Raw genomic sequence first — 19,589 nt, 5'->3', positions numbered from 1 at the left:
CATGATTTTACTTCATTGTTGTTAACAAAACACATCACTCGTAGCATGATCTTACTTCACTATTGTTAACAAAACACATCACTATTAGAATGATTTTACCTCACTGTTGTTACCAAAACACATCACTCTTAGCATGATTTTACTTCACTGTTGTTAACAAAACACATCACTCTTAGCTTTATTTTACTTCAATGTTGTTTACAAAACACGTCACTCTTAGCATTATTTTACTTCACTGTTGTTTACAAAACACATCACTCTTAGCATGATTTTACTTCACTATTGTTTACAAAACACATCACTCTTAGCATGATTTTACTTCACTGTTGTTTACAAAACACATCACTCTTAGCATTATTTTAATTCACTGTTGTTTACAAAACACATCACTCTTAGCATGATTTTACTTAACTTTTGTTTTCAAAACACATCACTCTTAGCATGATTTTACTTCACTGTTGTTTACACAACACATCACTATTAGCATGATTTTACTTCATTGTTGTTAACAAAACACATCACTCTTAGCATGATTTTAGTTCACTGTTGTTTACAAAACACATCACTCTTAGCATGATCTTACTTCACCATTGTTTACAAACCATATCACTCTTAGCATGATTTTACTTCACCGTTGTTTACAAAACACATCACTCTTAGCATGATCTTACTTCACTGTTGTTAACAAAACACATCACTCTTAGCATGATTTTACTTTACTGTTGTTTAAAAAACACATCACTCTTAGCATGATTTTACTTCACTGTTATTTACAAAACACATCACTCTTAGCATGATCTTACTTCACTGTTGTTAACAAAACACATCACTCTTAGCATTATTTTACTTCAATGTTGTTTACAAAATACATCACTCTCAGCATGATCTAACTTCACTGTTGTTAACAAAACACATCATTATTAGAATGATTTTACTTCACTGTTGTTAACAAAACGTATCACTATTAACATGATTTTACTTCATTGTTGTTTACAAAACACATCACTTTTAGCATTATTTTACTTCACTGTTGTTTACAAAACACATCACTCTTAGCATGATTTTACTTCACTGTTGTTTACAAAACACATCACTCGTAGCATGATCTTACTTCACTATTGTTAACAAAACACATCACTATTAGAATGATTTTACCTCACTGTTGTTACCAAAACATATCACTATTAGCATGATTTTACTTCACTGTTGTTACCAAAACACATCACTCTTAGCATGATTTTACTTCACTGTTGTTTACAAAACACATCACTTTTAGCATTATTTTACTTCACAGTTGTTTACAAAACACATCACTCTTAGCATGATTTTACTTCACTGTTGTTTACAAAACACATCACTCGTAGCATGATCTTACTTCACTATTGTTAACAAAACACATCACTATTAGAATGATTTTACCTCACTGTTGTTACCAAAATATATCACTATTAGCATGATTTTACTTCACTGTTGTTACCAAAACACATCACTCTTAGCATGATTTTACTTCTCTGTTGTTTACAAAACACATCACTTTTAGCATTATTTTACTTCACTGTTGTTTACGAAACACACCACTCTTAGCATGATTTTACTTCACTGTTGTTTACAAAACACATCACTCTTACCATTATTTTACTTCATTGTTTACAAAACACATCACTCTTAGCATAATCTTACTTCACTGTTGTTAACAAAACACATCACTCTTAGCTTTATTTTACTTCAATGTTGTTTACAAAGCACATCACTCTTAGCACGATTTTACTTCACTGTTGTTTACAAAACACATCACTCTTAGCATGATTTTACTTCACTGTTGTTTTCAAAACACATTACTCTTAGCATGAATTTACTTCACTGTGGTTTACAAAACACATAATTCTTAGCATGATCTTACTTCACCATTGTTAACAAAACACATCACTATTAGAATTATTTTACCTCACTGTTGTTACCAAAACACATCACTATTAGCATAATTTTACTTCACTGTTGTTAACAAAACACATCACTCTTAGCATGATTTTACTTCACTGTTATTTAAAAAACACATCACTCTTAGCATGATCTTACTTCACTGTTGTTAACAAAACACATCACTCTAAGCATTATTTTACTTCACTGTTGTTTACAAAACACATCACTCTTAGCATTATTTTACTTCACTGTTGTTTACAAAACACATCACTCTTAGCATGATTTTACTTCACTGTTGTTTACAAAACACATCACTCTTAGTATGATCTTACTTCACCATTGTTTACAAAACACATCACTCTTAGCTTGATTTTACTTCACCGTTGTTTAAAAAACACATCACTCTTAGCATGATTTTACTTCACTGTTGTTTACAAAACACATCACTATTAGCATGATTTTACTTCATTGTTGTTAACAAAACACATCACTCTTAGCATGATTTTACTTCATTGTTGTTAACAAAACACATCACTCTTAGCATGATTTTACTTCATTGTTGTTTACAAAACACATCACTCTTAACATTATTTTACTTCACTGTTGTTTACAAAACACATCACTCTTAGCATGATTTTACTTCACTGTTGTTTACAAAACACATCACTCTTAGCATTATTTTACTTCACTGTTGTTTACAAAACAAATCACTCTTAGCATGATCTTACATCACCATTGTTTACAAACCATATCACTCTTAGCATGATTTTACTTCACAGTTGTTTACAAAACACATCACTTTTAGCATGATCTTACTTCACTGTTGTTAACAAAACACATCACTCTTAGCATGATGTTACTTTACTGTTGTTTAAAAAACACATCACTCTTAGCATGATTTTACTTCATTGTTATTTACAAAACACATCACTCTTAGCATGATCTTACTTCACTGTTGTTAACAAAACACATCACTCTTAGCATTATTTTACTTCAATGTTGTTTACAAAATACATCACTCTCAGCATGATCTAACTTCACTGTTGTTAACAAAACACATCATTATTAGAATGATTTTACTTCACTGTTATTAACAAAACATATCACTATTAAAATGATTTTACTTCATTGTTGTTTACAAAACACATCACTCTTAGCATGATCTTACATCGCCATTGTTTACAAACCATATCACTCTTAGCTTTATTTTACTTCACCGTTGTTTACAAAACACATCACTCTTAGCATGATCTTACTTCACTGTTGTTAACAAAACACATCACTCTAGCATGATGTTACTTTACTGTTGTTTAAAAAACACATCACTCTTAGCATGATTTTACTTCATTGTTATTTACAAAACACATCACTCTTAGCATGATCTTACTTCACTGTTGTTAACAAAACACATCACTCTTAGCATGATCTTACTTCACTGTTGTTAACAAAATACATCACTCTTAGCATTATTTTACTTCAATGTTGTTTACAAATTACATCACTCTCAGCATGATCTTACTTCACAGTTGTTAACAAAACACATCATTATTAGAATGATTTTACTTCCCTGTTGTTAACAAAACACATCACTATTAACATGATTTTACTTCATTGTTGTTTACAAAACACATCACTTTTAGCATTATTTTACTTGACTGTTGTTTACAAAACACGTCACTCGTGGCATGATTTTACTTAACTGTTGTTTACAAAACACATCACTCGTAGCATGATCTTACTTCACTGTTGTTAACAAAACACATCACTCTTAGCATGATCTTACTTCACCATTGTTTACAAAACACATCACTCTTAGCATGATTTTACTTCACCGTTGTTTAATAAACACATCACTCTTAGCATGATTTTACTTCACTGTTGTTTACACAACACATCACTATTAGCATGATTTTACTTCATTGTTGTTAACAAAACACATCACTCTTAGCATGATTTTACTTCACTGTTGTTTACAAAACACATCACTCTTAGCATGATCTTACTTCACCATTGTTTACAAAACACATCACTCTTAGCATGATTTTACTTCACCGTTGTTTAATAAACACATCACTTTTAGCATGATTTTACTTCACTGTTGTTTACACAACACATCACTATTAGCATGATTTTACTTCACTGTTGTTAACAAAACACATCACTCGTAGCATGATTTTACTTAACTGTTGTTTACAAAACACATCACTCTTAGCATTATTTTACTTCACTGTTGTTTACAAAACACATCACTCTTAGCATGATTTTACTTCACTGTTGTTTACAAAACACATCACTCTTAGCATGATTTTACTTCACTGTTGTTTACAAAACACATCACTCTTAGCATTATTTTAATTCACTGTTGTTTACAAAACACATCACTCTTAGCATGATTTTACTTAACTGTTGTTTTCAAAACACATCACTCTTAGCATGATTTTACTTCACTGTTGTTTACACAACACATCACTATTAGCATGATTTTACTTCATTGTTGTTAACAAAACACATCACTCTTAGCATGATTTTACTTCACTGTTGTTTACAAAACACATCACTCTTAGCATGATCTTACTTCACCATTGTTTACAAACCATATCACTCTTAGCATGATTTTACTTCACCGTTGTGTACAAAACACATCACTCTTAGCATGATCTTACTTCACTGTTGTTAACAAAACACATCACTCTTAGCATGATCTTACTTTACTGTTGTTTAAAAAACACATCACTCTTAGCATGATTTTATTTCACTGTTATTTACAAAACACATCACTCTTAGCATGATCTTACTTCACTGTTGTTAACAAAACACATCACTCTTAGCATTATTTTACTTCAATGTTGTTTACAAAATACATCACTCTCAGCATGATCTAACTTCACAGTTGTTAACAAAACACATCATTATTAGAATGATTTTACTTCACTGTTGTTAACAAAACGTATCACTATTAACATGATTTTACTTCATTGTTGTTTACAAAACACATCACTTTAAGCATTATTTTACTTCACTGTTGTTTACAAAACACATCACTCTTAGCATGATTTTACTTCACTGTTGTTTACAAAACACATCACTCGTAGCATGATCTTACTTCACTATTGTTAACAAAACACATCACTATTAGAATGATTTTACCTCACTGTTGTTACCAAAACATATCACTATTAGCATGATTTTACTTCACTGTTGTTACCAAAACACATCACTCTTAGCATGATTTTACTTCACTGTTGTTTACAAAACACATCACTCTTAGCATTATTTTACTTCACTGTTGTTTACGAAACACACCCCTCTTAGCATGATTTTACTTCACTGTTGTTTACAAAACACATCACTCTTACCATTATTTTACTTCATTGTTTACAAAACACAGCAGTCTTAGCATGATTTTACTTCACTGTTGTTTACAAAACACATCACTCTTAGCATAATCTTACTTCACTGTTGTTAACAAAACACATCACTCTTAGCTTTATTTTACTTCAATGTTGTTTACAAAACACATCACTCTTAGCACGATTTTACTTCACTGTTGTTTACAAAACACATCACTCTTAGCATGATTTTACTTCACTGTTGTTTTCAAAACACATCACTCTTAGCATGATTTTACTTCACTGTGGTTTACAAAACACATCACTATTAGAATTATTTTACCTCACTGTTGTTACCAAAACACATCACTATTAGCATAATTTTACTTCACTGTTGTTAACAAAACACATCACTCTTAGCATGATTTTACTTCACTGTTATTTACAAAACACATCACTCTTAGCATGATCTTACTTCACTGTTGTTAACAAAACACATCACTCTTAGCATGATCTTACTTCACTGTTGTTAACAAAACACATCACTCTAAGCATTATTTTACTTCACTGTTGTTTACAAAACACATCACTCTTAGCATTATTTTACTTCACTGTTGTTTACAAAACACATCACTCTTAGCATGATTTTACTTCACTGTTGTTTACAAAACACATCACTCTTAGTATGATCTTACTTCACCATTGTTTACAAAACACATCACTCTTAGCATGATTTTACTTCACCGTTGTTTAAAAAACACATCACTCTTAGCATGATTTTACTTCACTGTTGTTTACAAAACACATCACTATTAGCAAGATTTTACTTCATTGTTGTTAACAAAACACATCACTCTTAGCATGATTTTACTTCATTGTTGTTAACAAAACACATCACTCTTAGCATGATTTTACTTCATTGTTGTTTACAAAACACATCACTCTTAGCATTATTTTACTTCACTGTTGTTTACAAAACACATCACTCTTAGCATGATTTTACTTCACTGTTGTTTACAAAACACATCACTCTTAGCATTATTTTACTTCACTGTTGTTTACAAAACAAATCACTCTTAGCATGATCTTACATCACCATTGTTTACAAACCATATCACTCTTAGCATGATTTTACTTCACCGTTGTTTACAAAACACATCACTCTTAGCATGATCTTACTTCACTGTTGTTAACAAAACACATCACTCTTAGCATGATGTTACTTTACTGTTGTTTAAAAAACACATCACTCTTAGCATGATTTTACTTCATTGTTATTTACAAAACACATCACTCTTAGCATGATCTTACTTCACTGTTGTTAACAAAACACATCACTCTTAGCATTATTTTACTTCAATGTTGTTTACAAAATACATCACTCTCAGCATGATCTAACTTCACTGTTGTTAACAAAACACATCATTATTTGAATGATTTTACTTCACTGTTGTTAACAAAACATATCACTATTAACATGATTTTACTTCATTGTTGTTTACAAAACACATCACTCTTAGCATGATCTTACATCACCATTGTTTACAAACCATATCACTCTTAGCATTATTTTACTTCACCGTTGTTTACAAAACACATCACTCTTAGCATGATCTTACTTCACTGTTGTTAACAAAACACATCACTCTTAGCATGATGTTACTTTACTGTTGTTTAAAAAACACATCACTCTTAGCATGATTTTACTTCATTGTTATTTACAAAACACATCACTCTTAGCATGATCTTACTTCACTGTTGTTAACAAAACACATCACTCTTAACATCATCTTACTTAACTGTTGTTAACAAAATACATCACTCTTAGCATTATTTTACTTCAATGTTGTTTACAAATTACATCACTCTCAGCATGATCTTACTTCACAGTTGTTAACAAAACACATCATTATTAGAATGATTTTACTTCCCTGTTGTTAACAAAACACATCACTATTAACATGATTTTACTTCATTGTTGTTTACAAAACACATCACTTTTAGCATTATTTTACTTGACTGTTGTTTACAAAACACATCACTCGTAGCATGATTTTACTTAACTGTTGTTTACAAAACACATCACTCGTAGCATGATCTTACTTCACTGTTGTTAACAAAACACATCACTATTAGAAAGATTTTACCTCAATGTTGTTACCAAAACACATCACTATTAGCATGATTTTAATTCACTGTTGTTAACAAAACACATAACTCTTAGCATGATTTTACTTCACTGTTGTTTACAAAACACATCACTCTTAGCATTATTTTACTTCACTGTTGTTTACAAAACACACCACTCTTAGCATGATTTTACTTCATTGTTGTTTACAAAACACATCACTCTTAGCATTATTTTACTTCATTGTTGTTTACAAAACACATCACTCTTAGCATGATTTTACTTCACTGTTGTTTACAAAACACATCACTCTAAGCATGATCTTACTTCACTGTTGTTAACAAAACACATCTCTCTTAGCTTTATTTTACTTCATTGTTGTTTACAAAACACATCACTCTTAGCATGATCTTACATCACCATTGTTTACAAACCATATCACTCTTAGCTTTATTTTACTTCACCGTTGTTTACAAAACACATCACTCTTAGCATGATCTTACTTCACTGTTGTTAACAAAACACATCACTCTAGCATGATGTTACTTTACTGTTGTTTAAAAAACACATCACTCTTAGCATGATTTTACTTCATTGTTATTTACAAAACACATCACTCTTAGCATGATCTTACTTCACTGTTGTTAACAAAACACATCACTCTTAGCATGATCTTACTTCACTGTTGTTAACAAAATACATCACTCTTAGCATTATTTTACTTCAATGTTGTTTACAAATTACATCACTCTCAGCATGATCTTACTTCACAGTTGTTTACAAAACACATCATTATTAGAATGATTTTACTTCCCTGTTGTTAACAAAACACATCACTATTAACATGATTTTACTTCATTGTTGTTTACAAAACACATCACTTTTAGCATTATTTTACTTGACTGTTGTTTACAAAACACGTCACTCGTAGCATGATTTTACTTAACTGTTGTTTACAAAACACATCACTCGTAGCATGATCTTACTTCACTGTTGTTAACAAAACACATCACTCTTAGCATGATCTTACTTCACCATTGTTTACAAAACACATCACTCTTAGCATGATTTTACTTCACCGTTGTTTAATAAACACATCACTTTTAGCATGATTTTACTTCACTGTTGTTTACACAACACATCACTATTAGCATGATTTTACTTCACTGTTGTTAACAAAACACATCACTCGTAGCATGATTTTACTTAACTGTTGTTTACAAAACACATCACTCTTAGCATTATTTTACTTCACTGTTGTTTACAAAACACATCACTCTTAGCATGATTTTACTTCACTGTTGTTTACAAAACACATCACTCTTAGCATGATTTTACTTCACTGTTGTTTACAAAATACATCACTCTCAGCATGATCTAACTTCACTGTTGTTAACAAAACACATCTCTCTTAGCTTTATTTTACTTCACCGTTGTTTACAAAACACATCACTCTTAGCATGATCTTACTTCACTGTTGTTAACAAAACACATCACTCTAGCATGATGTTACTTTACTGTTGTTTAAAAAACACATCACTCTTAGCATGATTTTACTTCATTGTTATTTACAAAACACATCACTCTTAGCATGATCTTACTTCACTGTTGTTAACAAAACACATCACTCTTAGCATGATCTTACTTCACTGTTGTTAACAAAACACATCACTCTTAGCATTATTTTACTTCAATGTTGTTTACAAAATACATCACTCTCAGCATGATCTAACTTCACTGTTGTTAACAAAACACATCATTATTTGAATGATTTTACTTCACTGTTGTTAACAAAACATATCACTATTAACATGATTTTACTTCATTGTTGTTTACAAAACACATCACTCTTAGCATGATCTTACATCACCATTGTTTACAAACCATATCACTCTTAGCATTATTTTACTTCACCGTTGTTTACAAAACACATCACTCTTAGCATGATCTTACTTCACTGTTGTTAACAAAACACATCACTCTTAGCATGATGTTACTTTACTGTTGCTTAAAAAACACATCACTCTTAGCATGATTTTACTTCATTGTTATTTACAAAACACATCACTCTTAGCATGATCTTACTTCACTGTTGTTAACAAAACACATCACTCTTAACATCATCTTACTTAACTGTTGTTAACAAAATACATCACTCTTAGCATTATTTTACTTCAATGTTGTTTACAAATTACATCACTCTCAGCATGATCTTACTTCACAGTTGTTAACAAAACACATCATTATTAGAATGATTTTACTTCCCTGTTGTTAACAAAACACATCACTATTAACATGATTTTACTTCATTGTTGTTTACAAAACACATCACTTTTAGCATTATTTTACTTGACTGTTGTTTACAAAACACATCACTCGTAGCATGATTTTACTTAACTGTTGTTTACAAAACACATCACTCGTAGCATGATCTTACTTCACTGTTGTTAACAAAACACATCACTATTAGAAAGATTTTACCTCAATGTTGTTACCAAAACACATCACTATTAGCATGATTTTAATTCACTGTTGTTAACAAAACACATAACTCTTAGCATGATTTTACTTCACTGTTGTTTACAAAACACATCACTCTTAGCATTATTTTACTTCACTGTTGTTTACAAAACACACCACTCTTAGCATGATTTTACTTCATTGTTGTTTACAAAACACATCACTCTTAGCATTATTTTACTTCATTGTTGTTTACAAAACACATCACTCTTAGCATGATTTTACTTCACTGTTGTTTACAAAACACATCACTCTAAGCATGATCTTACTTCACTGTTGTTAACAAAACACATCTCTCTTAGCTTTATTTTACTTCATTGTTGTTTACAAAACACATCACTCTTAGCATGATCTTACATCACCATTGTTTACAAACCATATCACTCTTAGCTTTATTTTACTTCACCGTTGTTTACAAAACACATCACTCTTAGCATGATCTTACTTCACTGTTGTTAACAAAACACATCACTCTAGCATGATGTTACTTTACTGTTGTTTAAAAAACACATCACTCTTAGCATGATTTTACTTCATTGTTATTTACAAAACACATCACTCTTAGCATGATCTTACTTCACTGTTGTTAACAAAACACATCACTCTTAGCATGATCTTACTTCACTGTTGTTAACAAAATACATCACTCTTAGCATTATTTTACTTCAATGTTGTTTACAAATTACATCACTCTCAGCATGATCTTACTTCACAGTTGTTTACAAAACACATCATTATTAGAATGATTTTACTTCCCTGTTGTTAACAAAACACATCACTATTAACATGATTTTACTTCATTGTTGTTTACAAAACACATCACTTTTAGCATTATTTTACTTGACTGTTGTTTACAAAACACGTCACTCGTAGCATGATTTTACTTAACTGTTGTTTACAAAACACATCACTCGTAGCATGATCTTACTTCACTGTTGTTAACAAAACACATCACTCTTAGCATGATCTTACTTCACCATTGTTTACAAAACACATCACTCTTAGCATGATTTTACTTCACCGTTGTTTAATAAACACATCACTTTTAGCATGATTTTACTTCACTGTTGTTTACACAACACATCACTATTAGCATGATTTTACTTCACTGTTGTTAACAAAACACATCACTCGTAGCATGATTTTACTTAACTGTTGTTTACAAAACACATCACTCTTAGCATTATTTTACTTCACTGTTGTTTACAAAACACATCACTCTTAGCATGATTTTACTTCACTGTTGTTTACAAAACACATCACTCTTAGCATGATTTTACTTCACTGTTGTTTACAAAACACATCACTCTTAGCATTATTTTAATTCACTGTTGTTTACAAAACACATCACTCTTAGCATGATTTTACTTAACTGTTGTTTTCAAAACACATCACTCTTAGCATGATTTTACTTCACTGTTGTTTACACAACACATCACTATTAGCATGATTTTACTTCATTGTTGTTAACAAAACACATCACTCTTAGCATGATTTTACTTCACTGTTGTTTACAAAACACATCACTCTTAGCATGATCTTACTTCACCATTGTTTACAAACCATATCACTCTTAGCATGATTTTACTTCACCGTTGTTTACAAAACACATCACTCTTAGCATGATCTTACTTCACTGTTGTTAACAAAACACATCACTCTTAGCATGATCTTACTTTACTGTTGTTTAAAAAACACATCACTCTTAGCATGATTTTACTTCACTGTTATTTACAAAACACATCACTCTTAGCATGATCTTACTTCACTGTTGTTAACAAAACACATCACTCTTAGCATTATTTTACTTCAATGTTGTTTACAAAATACATCACTCTCAGCATGATCTAACTTCACTGTTGTTAACAAAACACATCATTATTAGAATGATTTTACTTCACTGTTGTTAACAAAACGTATCACTATTAACATGATTTTACTTCATTGTTGTTTACAAAACACATCACTTTAAGCATTATTTTACTTCACTATTGTTTACAAAGCACATCACTCTTAGCATGATTTTACTTCACTGTTGTTTACAAAACACATCACTCGTAGCATGATCTTACTTCACTATTGTTAACAAAACACATCACTATTAGAATGATTTTACCTCACTGTTGTTACCAAAACATATCACTATTAGCATGATTTTACTTCACTGTTGTTACCAAAACACATCACTCTTAGCATGATTTTACTTCACTGTTGTTTACAAAACACATCACTCTTAGCATTATTTTACTTCACTGTTGTTTACGAAACACACCACTCTTAGCATGATTTTACTTCACTGTTGTTTACAAAACACATCACTCTTACCATTATTTTACTTCATTGTTTACAAAACACAGCAGTCTTAGCATGATTTTACTTCACTGTTGTTTACAAAACACATCACTCTTAGCATAATCTTACTTCACTGTTGTTAACAAAACACATCACTCTTAGCTTTATTTTACTTCAATGTTGTTTACAAAACACATCACTCTTAGCACGATTTTACTTCACTGTTGTTTACAAAACACATCACTCTTAGCATGATTTTACTTCACTGTTGTTTTCAAAACACATCACTCTTAGCATGATTTTACTTCACTGTGGTTTACAAAACACATAACTCTTAGCATGATCTTACTTCACCATTGTTAACAAAACACATCACTATTAGAATTATTTTACCTCACTGTTGTTACCAAAACACATCACTATTAGCATAATTTTACTTCACTGTTGTTAACAAAACACATCACTCTTAGCATGATTTTACTTCACTGTTATTTACAAAACACATCACTCTTAGCATGATCTTACTTCACTGTTGTTAACAAAACACATCACTCTAAGCATTATTTTTCTTCACTGTTGTTTACAAAACACATCACTCTTAGCATTATTTTACTTCACTATTGTTTACAAAACACATCACTCTTAGCATGATTTTACTTCACTATTGTTTACAAAACACATCACTCTTAGTATGATCTTACTTCACCATTGTTTACAAAACACATCACTCTTAGCATGATTTTACTTCACCGTTGTTTAAAAAACACATCACTCTTAGCATGATTTTACTTCACTGTTGTTTACAAAACACATCACTATTAGCATGATTTTACTTCATTGTTGTTAACAAAACACATCACTCTTAGCATGATTTTACCTCATTGTTGTTAACAAAACACATCACTCTTAGCATGATTTTACTTCATTGTTGTTTACAAAACACATCACTCTTAGCATTATTTTACTTCACTGTTGTTTACAAAACACATCACTCTTAGCATGATTTTACTTCACTGTTGTTTACAAAACACATCACTCTTAGCATTATTTTACTTCACTGTTGTTTACAAAACAAATCACTCTTAGCATGATCTTACATCACCATTGTTTATAAACCATATCACTCTTAGCATGATTTTACTTCACCGTTGTTTACAAAACACATCACTCTTAGCATGATCTTACTTCACTGTTGTTAACAAAACACATCACTCTTAGCATGATGTTACTTTACTGTTGTTTAAAAAACACATCACTCTTAGCATGATTTTACTTCATTGTTATTTACAAAACACATCACTCTTAGCATGATCTTACTTCACTGTTGTTAACAAAACACATCACTCTTAGCATTATTTTACTTCAATGTTGTTTACAAAATACATCACTCTCAGCATGATCTAACTTCACTGTTGTTAACAAAACACATCATTATTTGAATGATTTTACTTCACTGTTGTTAACAAAACATATCACTATTAACATGATTTTACTTCATTGTTGTTTACAAAACACATCACTCTTAGCATGATCTTACATCACCATTGTTTACAAACCATATCACTCTTAGCATTATTTTACTTCACCGTTGTTTACAAAACACATCACTCTTAGCATGATCTTACTTCACTGTTGTTAACAAAACACATCACTCTTAGCATGATGTTACTTTACTGTTGTTTAAAAAACACATCACTCTTAGCATGATTTTACTTCATTGTTATTTACAAAACACATCACTCTTAGCATGATCTTACTTCACTGTTGTTAACAAAACACATCACTCTTAACATCATCTTACTTAACTGTTGTTAACAAAATACATCACTCTTAGCATTATTTTACTTCAATGTTGTTTACAAATTACATCACTCTCAGCATGATCTTACTTCACAGTTGTTAACAAAACACATCATTATTAGAATGATTTTACTTCCCTGTTGTTAACAAAACACATCACTATTAACATGATTTTACTTCATTGTTGTTTACAAAACACATCACTTTTAGCATTATTTTACTTGACTGTTGTTTACAAAACACATCACTCGTAGCATGATTTTACTTAACTGTTGTTTACAAAACACATCACTCGTAGCATGATCTTACTTCACTGTTGTTAACAAAACACATCACTATTAGAAAGATTTTACCTCAATGTTGTTACCAAAACACATCACTATTAGCATGATTTTAATTCACTGTTGTTAACAAAACACATAACTCTTAGCATGATTTTACTTCACTGTTGTTTACAAAACACATCACTATTAGCATTATTTTACTTCACTGTTGTTTACAAAACACACCACTCTTAGCATGATTTTACTTCATTGTTGTTTACAAAACACATCACTCTTAGCATTATTTTACTTCATTGTTGTTTACAAAACACATCACTCTTAGCATGATTTTACTTCACTGTTGTTTACAAAACACATCACTCTAAGCATGATCTTACTTCACTGTTGTTAACAAAACACATCTCTCTTAGCTTTATTTTACTTCATTGTTGTTTACAAAACACATCACTCTTAGCACGATTTTACTTCACTGTTGTTTACAAAACACATCACTCTTAGCATGATTTTACTTCACTGTTGTTTACAAAACACATCACTCTTAGCATGATTTTACTTCACTGTTGTTTTCAAAACACATCACTCTTAGCATGATCTTACTTCACTGTTGTTAACAAAACACATCACTCTTAACTTTATTTTACTTCAATGTTGTTTACAAAACACATCACTCTTAACACGATTTTACTTCACTGTTGTTTACAAAACACATCACTCTTAGCATGATTTTACTTCACTGTTGTTTACAAAACACATCACTCTTAGCATTACTTTACTTCACTGTTGTTTACAAAACAAATCACTCTTAGCATGATCTTACATCACCATTGTTTACAAACCATATCACTCTTAGCATGATTTTACTTCACCGTTGTTTACAAAACACATCACTCTTAGCATGATCTTACTTCACTGTTGTTAACAAAACACATCACTCTTAGCATGATGTTACTTTACTGTTGTTTAAAAAACACATCACTCTTAGCATGATTTTACTTCATTGTTATTTACAAAACACATCACTCTTAGCATGATCTTACTTCACTGTTGTTAACAAAACACATCACTCTTAGCATTATTTTACTTCAATGTTGTTTACAAAATACATCACTCTCAGCATGATCTAACTTCACTGTTGTTAACAAAACACATCATTATTAGAATGATTTTACTTCACTGTTGTTAAAAAAACATATCACTATTAACATGATTTTACTTCATTGTTGTTTACAAAACACATCACTCTTAGCATGATCTTACATCACCATTGTTTACAAACCATATCACTCTTAGCATTATTTTACTTCACCGTTGTTTACAAAACACATCACTCTTAGCGTGATCTTACTTCACTGTTGTTAACAAAACACATCACTCTTAGCAAGATGTTACTTTACTGTTGTTTAAAAAACACATCACTCTTAGCATGATTTTACTTCATTGTTATTTACAAAACACATCACTCTTAGCATGATCTTACTTCACTATTGTTAACAAAACACATCACTCTTAGCATCATCTTACTTCACTGTTGTTAACAAAATACATCACTCTTAGCATTATTTTACTTCAATGTTGTTTACAAATTACATCACTCTCAGCATGATCTTACTTCACAGTTGTTAACAAAACACATCATTATTAGAATGATTTTACTTCCCTGTTGTTAACAAAACACATCACTATTAACATGATTTTACTTCATTGTTGTTTATAAAACACATCACTTTTAGCATTATTTTACTTGACTGTTGTTTACAAAACACATCACTCGTAGCATGATTTTACTTAACTGTTGTTTACAAAACACATCACTCGTAGCATGATCTTACTTCACTGTTGTTAACAAAACACATCACTATTAGAAAGATTTTACCTCAATGTTGTTACCAAAACACATCACTATTAGCATGATTTTACTTCACTGTTGTTAACAAAACACATAACTCTTAGCATGGTTTTACTTCACTGTTGTTTACAAAACACATCACTCTTAGCATTATTTTACTTCACTGTTGTTTACAAAACACACCACTCTTAGCATGATTTTACTTCATTGTTGTTTACAAAACACATCACTCTTAGCATTATTTTACTTCATTGTTGTTTACAAAACACATCACTCTTAGCATGATTTTACTTCACTGTTGTTTACAAAACACATCACTCTAAGCATGATCTTACTTCACTGTTGTTAACAAAACACATCTCTCTTAGCTTTATTTTACTTCATTGTTGTTTACAAAACACATCACTCTTAGCACGATTTTACTTCACTGTTGTTTACAAAACACATCACTCTTAGCATGATTTTACTTCACTGTTGTTTACAAAACCCATCACTCTTAGCATGATTTTACTTCACTGTGGTTTACAAAACACATCACTCTTAGCATGATCTTACTTCACCATTGTTAACAAAACACATCACTATTAGAATGATTTTACCTCACTGTTGTTGTAACGCCCCGTTTTTCTAGACCTAATTTGCGAACCCTAAATTACTGGTTTAATGATAATATTGCAAAGTCCGTGAACTAATTGCTAGTGAATTAATTGTTGAGTGAAATTTGTCGTTGGACTACAAGTTGTGAAATAAAATATTTCGCGAATTTAAATAATTCCTTTCTGTGAGGAATATATTTAAATTCAACTCAATTTGCGTACTGGATCGAATAATTGGACAATAATATAAAGGTCCAGTCCGTGATAAATAAATTATGTACTACACAATTTAAAATAAAATACAATGGACCGTGAATTAAAGATTCTCCTTGATATTAATTCAATTACTAAATAAAGATCCTACAGATATCTTCATCCTCCGTAATGAGATATTCATCCTCCATAATCTACAAATAAAATACCAAATAAATTCAATTAAATCAAAAATAAGGAAAAAAATGAAATAAAAACAAACCTCCCCCTCAATACACGTCTAAACCGTTTCCCCCTCTCCCCACTCCCTAAATCTCTCCATATCAATTAACCACCCCCCTCTCTATAATACTTCTTCACAATCATTCTTCCCTATTTTAATTCGTTGCAACGACTCACAAGAACAAGACAACTCTCACTCAATAGAGTACAAGCAGCAGCTCAAAGATCGAATTCGAATTCAAGTCGTTTGCAAGGACAAAACTACCTTTCTCTCCATTCCAATCTAGTCGAGTTCAAGGTAATCTGCAAAACATTACCTCTCACTATTCTACTAGTTTTGGATATCAAACCATTGCAAATTTTCTTTGGCAGAAACTGAAAAATTAAGAGGGGAGAGAACGGAAGCCGAAATCTCTTTTGTTCGAGCCATTTTATTCCCAATCAAAGGTACACCAATTCCCCTCAACAATAGCCTCAATTTTGTGCACCTCATAAGCTCGTAACCAATCTAACAATCTGATAATCAAAACAAAATCGAATAAAGATTGAACCTTTAATGAATCGGGTTGGTATCGGAGGCGTCGGGGCTGTATCGGGATCAATCGGGGCAACGGAGTGGCAGAGACTGACCGACGGCTCTGGTGGAGTTTGGTGGTGCAACGACTAAACGCCGGGAGCGATGACCGCAGTGGCGTCTGACGGCGGCGGTGACTGAGGCGCTGAGCGACGCTCTGTGCAGCGCCTGCCGACGGCAACGATGCCTACGGTGCGACGGAGGAACGGCGGCTCGGCTGGACGGTTGTGTAGACGACACAGCCAGCAGCAGCTTTGCCCGGTGGCGACGGAGCAGCGGCACGACAGCAGCACCAGTTCTCCCGGCGAGCGGTGGTCCCCGGCGTGGTGGTCGACGCGTCCGGGAAGCGATGATGGAGCAGCCGGTGAATCGGAGGAGGCGACGGCAGATGGAGGATCTGTTCCGATTTGGGACGAGAGAGAAATCGAGATAGAGAGTGAGGAAGAGATAGACGTGAGTGAGGGATGAAGGAGAAGGTGGGAGTAAGGATTTGGGCCTTTGTAATTTTAAAGGATTTGGGCCTCAAATTAAATTGGAGAATTTATTAAATCTATGGGCTCCATTTAAATCTTTATGCCTTAAAATTTTATATGGATGTATAAGGTGGGGAAGTAATTAAGCTTTGGGGCTTTTAAATAAATCTTTGGGCCGGTACTTAATCGTGACGGAATTATTTAATTAAATCCCGAATTAATTTTTGAAGTGTGAATAATATACCTCAGGCCCGGAATATATATATAATTTTCTTAACAAAGAGAAATAGTTGCGATAGTTTAATTGTTCACTTTTATAATTTTGGGGATTTTATTTCGATATCGTTGAGGAAAAAAAAATACGAGGAGTCAACGGAGGAATTAGGGGCGTAAGCGGCCGCCGAATAATCGAAAACCGAGAAAAAATGAGATAAATAACTTTAATTAGGAGGCATGCATTTTTATTTATTTATTTATTTGAAAAGTGTGTTGATATATATGCTATCTAAATGTTAAAGGTGAATCATTGCAAGTGAATCGCGAACGCAAAGGAAAGAAAATAGTTTCGGATTAAACACTCGAGGTGGGCTTTCTTTTAAATAAGGACAACGTCCTAAATATTTTATCGATGGAAATGAAACTGTATTTATCATGCCGTGATTTGTGTTTTAACGTGCCTATCTGATATGGCTATGTGCCATTGTTATATAAATCGAATTCGGGTCCTTGTAGGGCCGCAAACCCTACTTGGACTAGTGTACACCTATGGTAGATCGTGTGCTAGCGTACGAGCTGGCCGGTCTAGTGGCTTGGTTTGTGGCCACATTCCAAGTCATGTATTGGCAGATATGACAAACGTCTATGGGAAAATGACTGATCAGTCGACTTTTACTATGGGAAAATGATTTTAGTGCCTCGGGCCTTTCTAAAGCTAAACCCCGACGGTTACTTAAGTGTGGCATGATAAATTGACAACTTTTATTGAAAATATTTTCGGCGTGAGCCCACTGAGTATATTTTATAGTACTCAGCCCTGCATGTGTTTTCCCTATGTGCAGGTTGAGCGGCGACGAGGATGTGGTGGTGTTGAGCAAATGAATACTCCCTCCGTCCCAAGCTACTCGCACTTATTTCCTTTTTGGGCGTCCCAAGTTACTTGCACTCTTTCCATTTTTAGTAAAAATTTTCACCTACAGCCGTCATTTTTGACTTTCCTATACACTCATTCCTTAATCTCCGTGCCGAAAAGGAAAGGAGCGAGTAGCTCGGGACGGAGGGAGTATAATATATTATTGATGTCTTTGAACCTTGAGTGTCGTTGTGTCTTCACACATGGCGTCACTCTTTCTCTTGGTCGTTTCCGCTGTGACGTGTCTTAAATTATGATTTATT

General features: G+C 32.2%; 2 long non-coding RNA genes across 2 annotated transcripts; one reads left to right on the top strand and one right to left on the bottom strand.

The window, feature by feature from the left end:
• Nucleotides 1-16,941: 16,941 nt before the first annotated feature.
• LOC121803275 lies at nt 16,942-18,521 on the bottom strand. Its single transcript, XR_006050954.1, has 2 exons — nt 17,702-18,521; nt 16,942-17,122 (listed from the first exon to the last, which is right to left on the bottom strand). It is a non-coding gene; the product is annotated as an uncharacterized LOC121803275 (long non-coding RNA).
• LOC121803276 lies at nt 17,129-19,299 on the top strand. The gene is made up of 4 exons (XR_006050955.1): nt 17,129-17,448; nt 17,523-17,597; nt 18,716-18,780; nt 19,256-19,299. It is a non-coding gene; the product is annotated as an uncharacterized LOC121803276 (long non-coding RNA).
• Nucleotides 19,300-19,589: the final 290 nt, after the last annotated feature.

This window comes from Salvia splendens, chromosome 5 (genome assembly GCF_004379255.2).
Source record: "Salvia splendens isolate huo1 chromosome 5, SspV2, whole genome shotgun sequence".
NCBI classification, from domain to species: domain Eukaryota; kingdom Viridiplantae; phylum Streptophyta; class Magnoliopsida; order Lamiales; family Lamiaceae; genus Salvia; species Salvia splendens.
The sequence above is the reverse complement of the archived record's forward strand: the minus strand, read 5'-3'. Positions and strand labels throughout refer to the sequence as shown.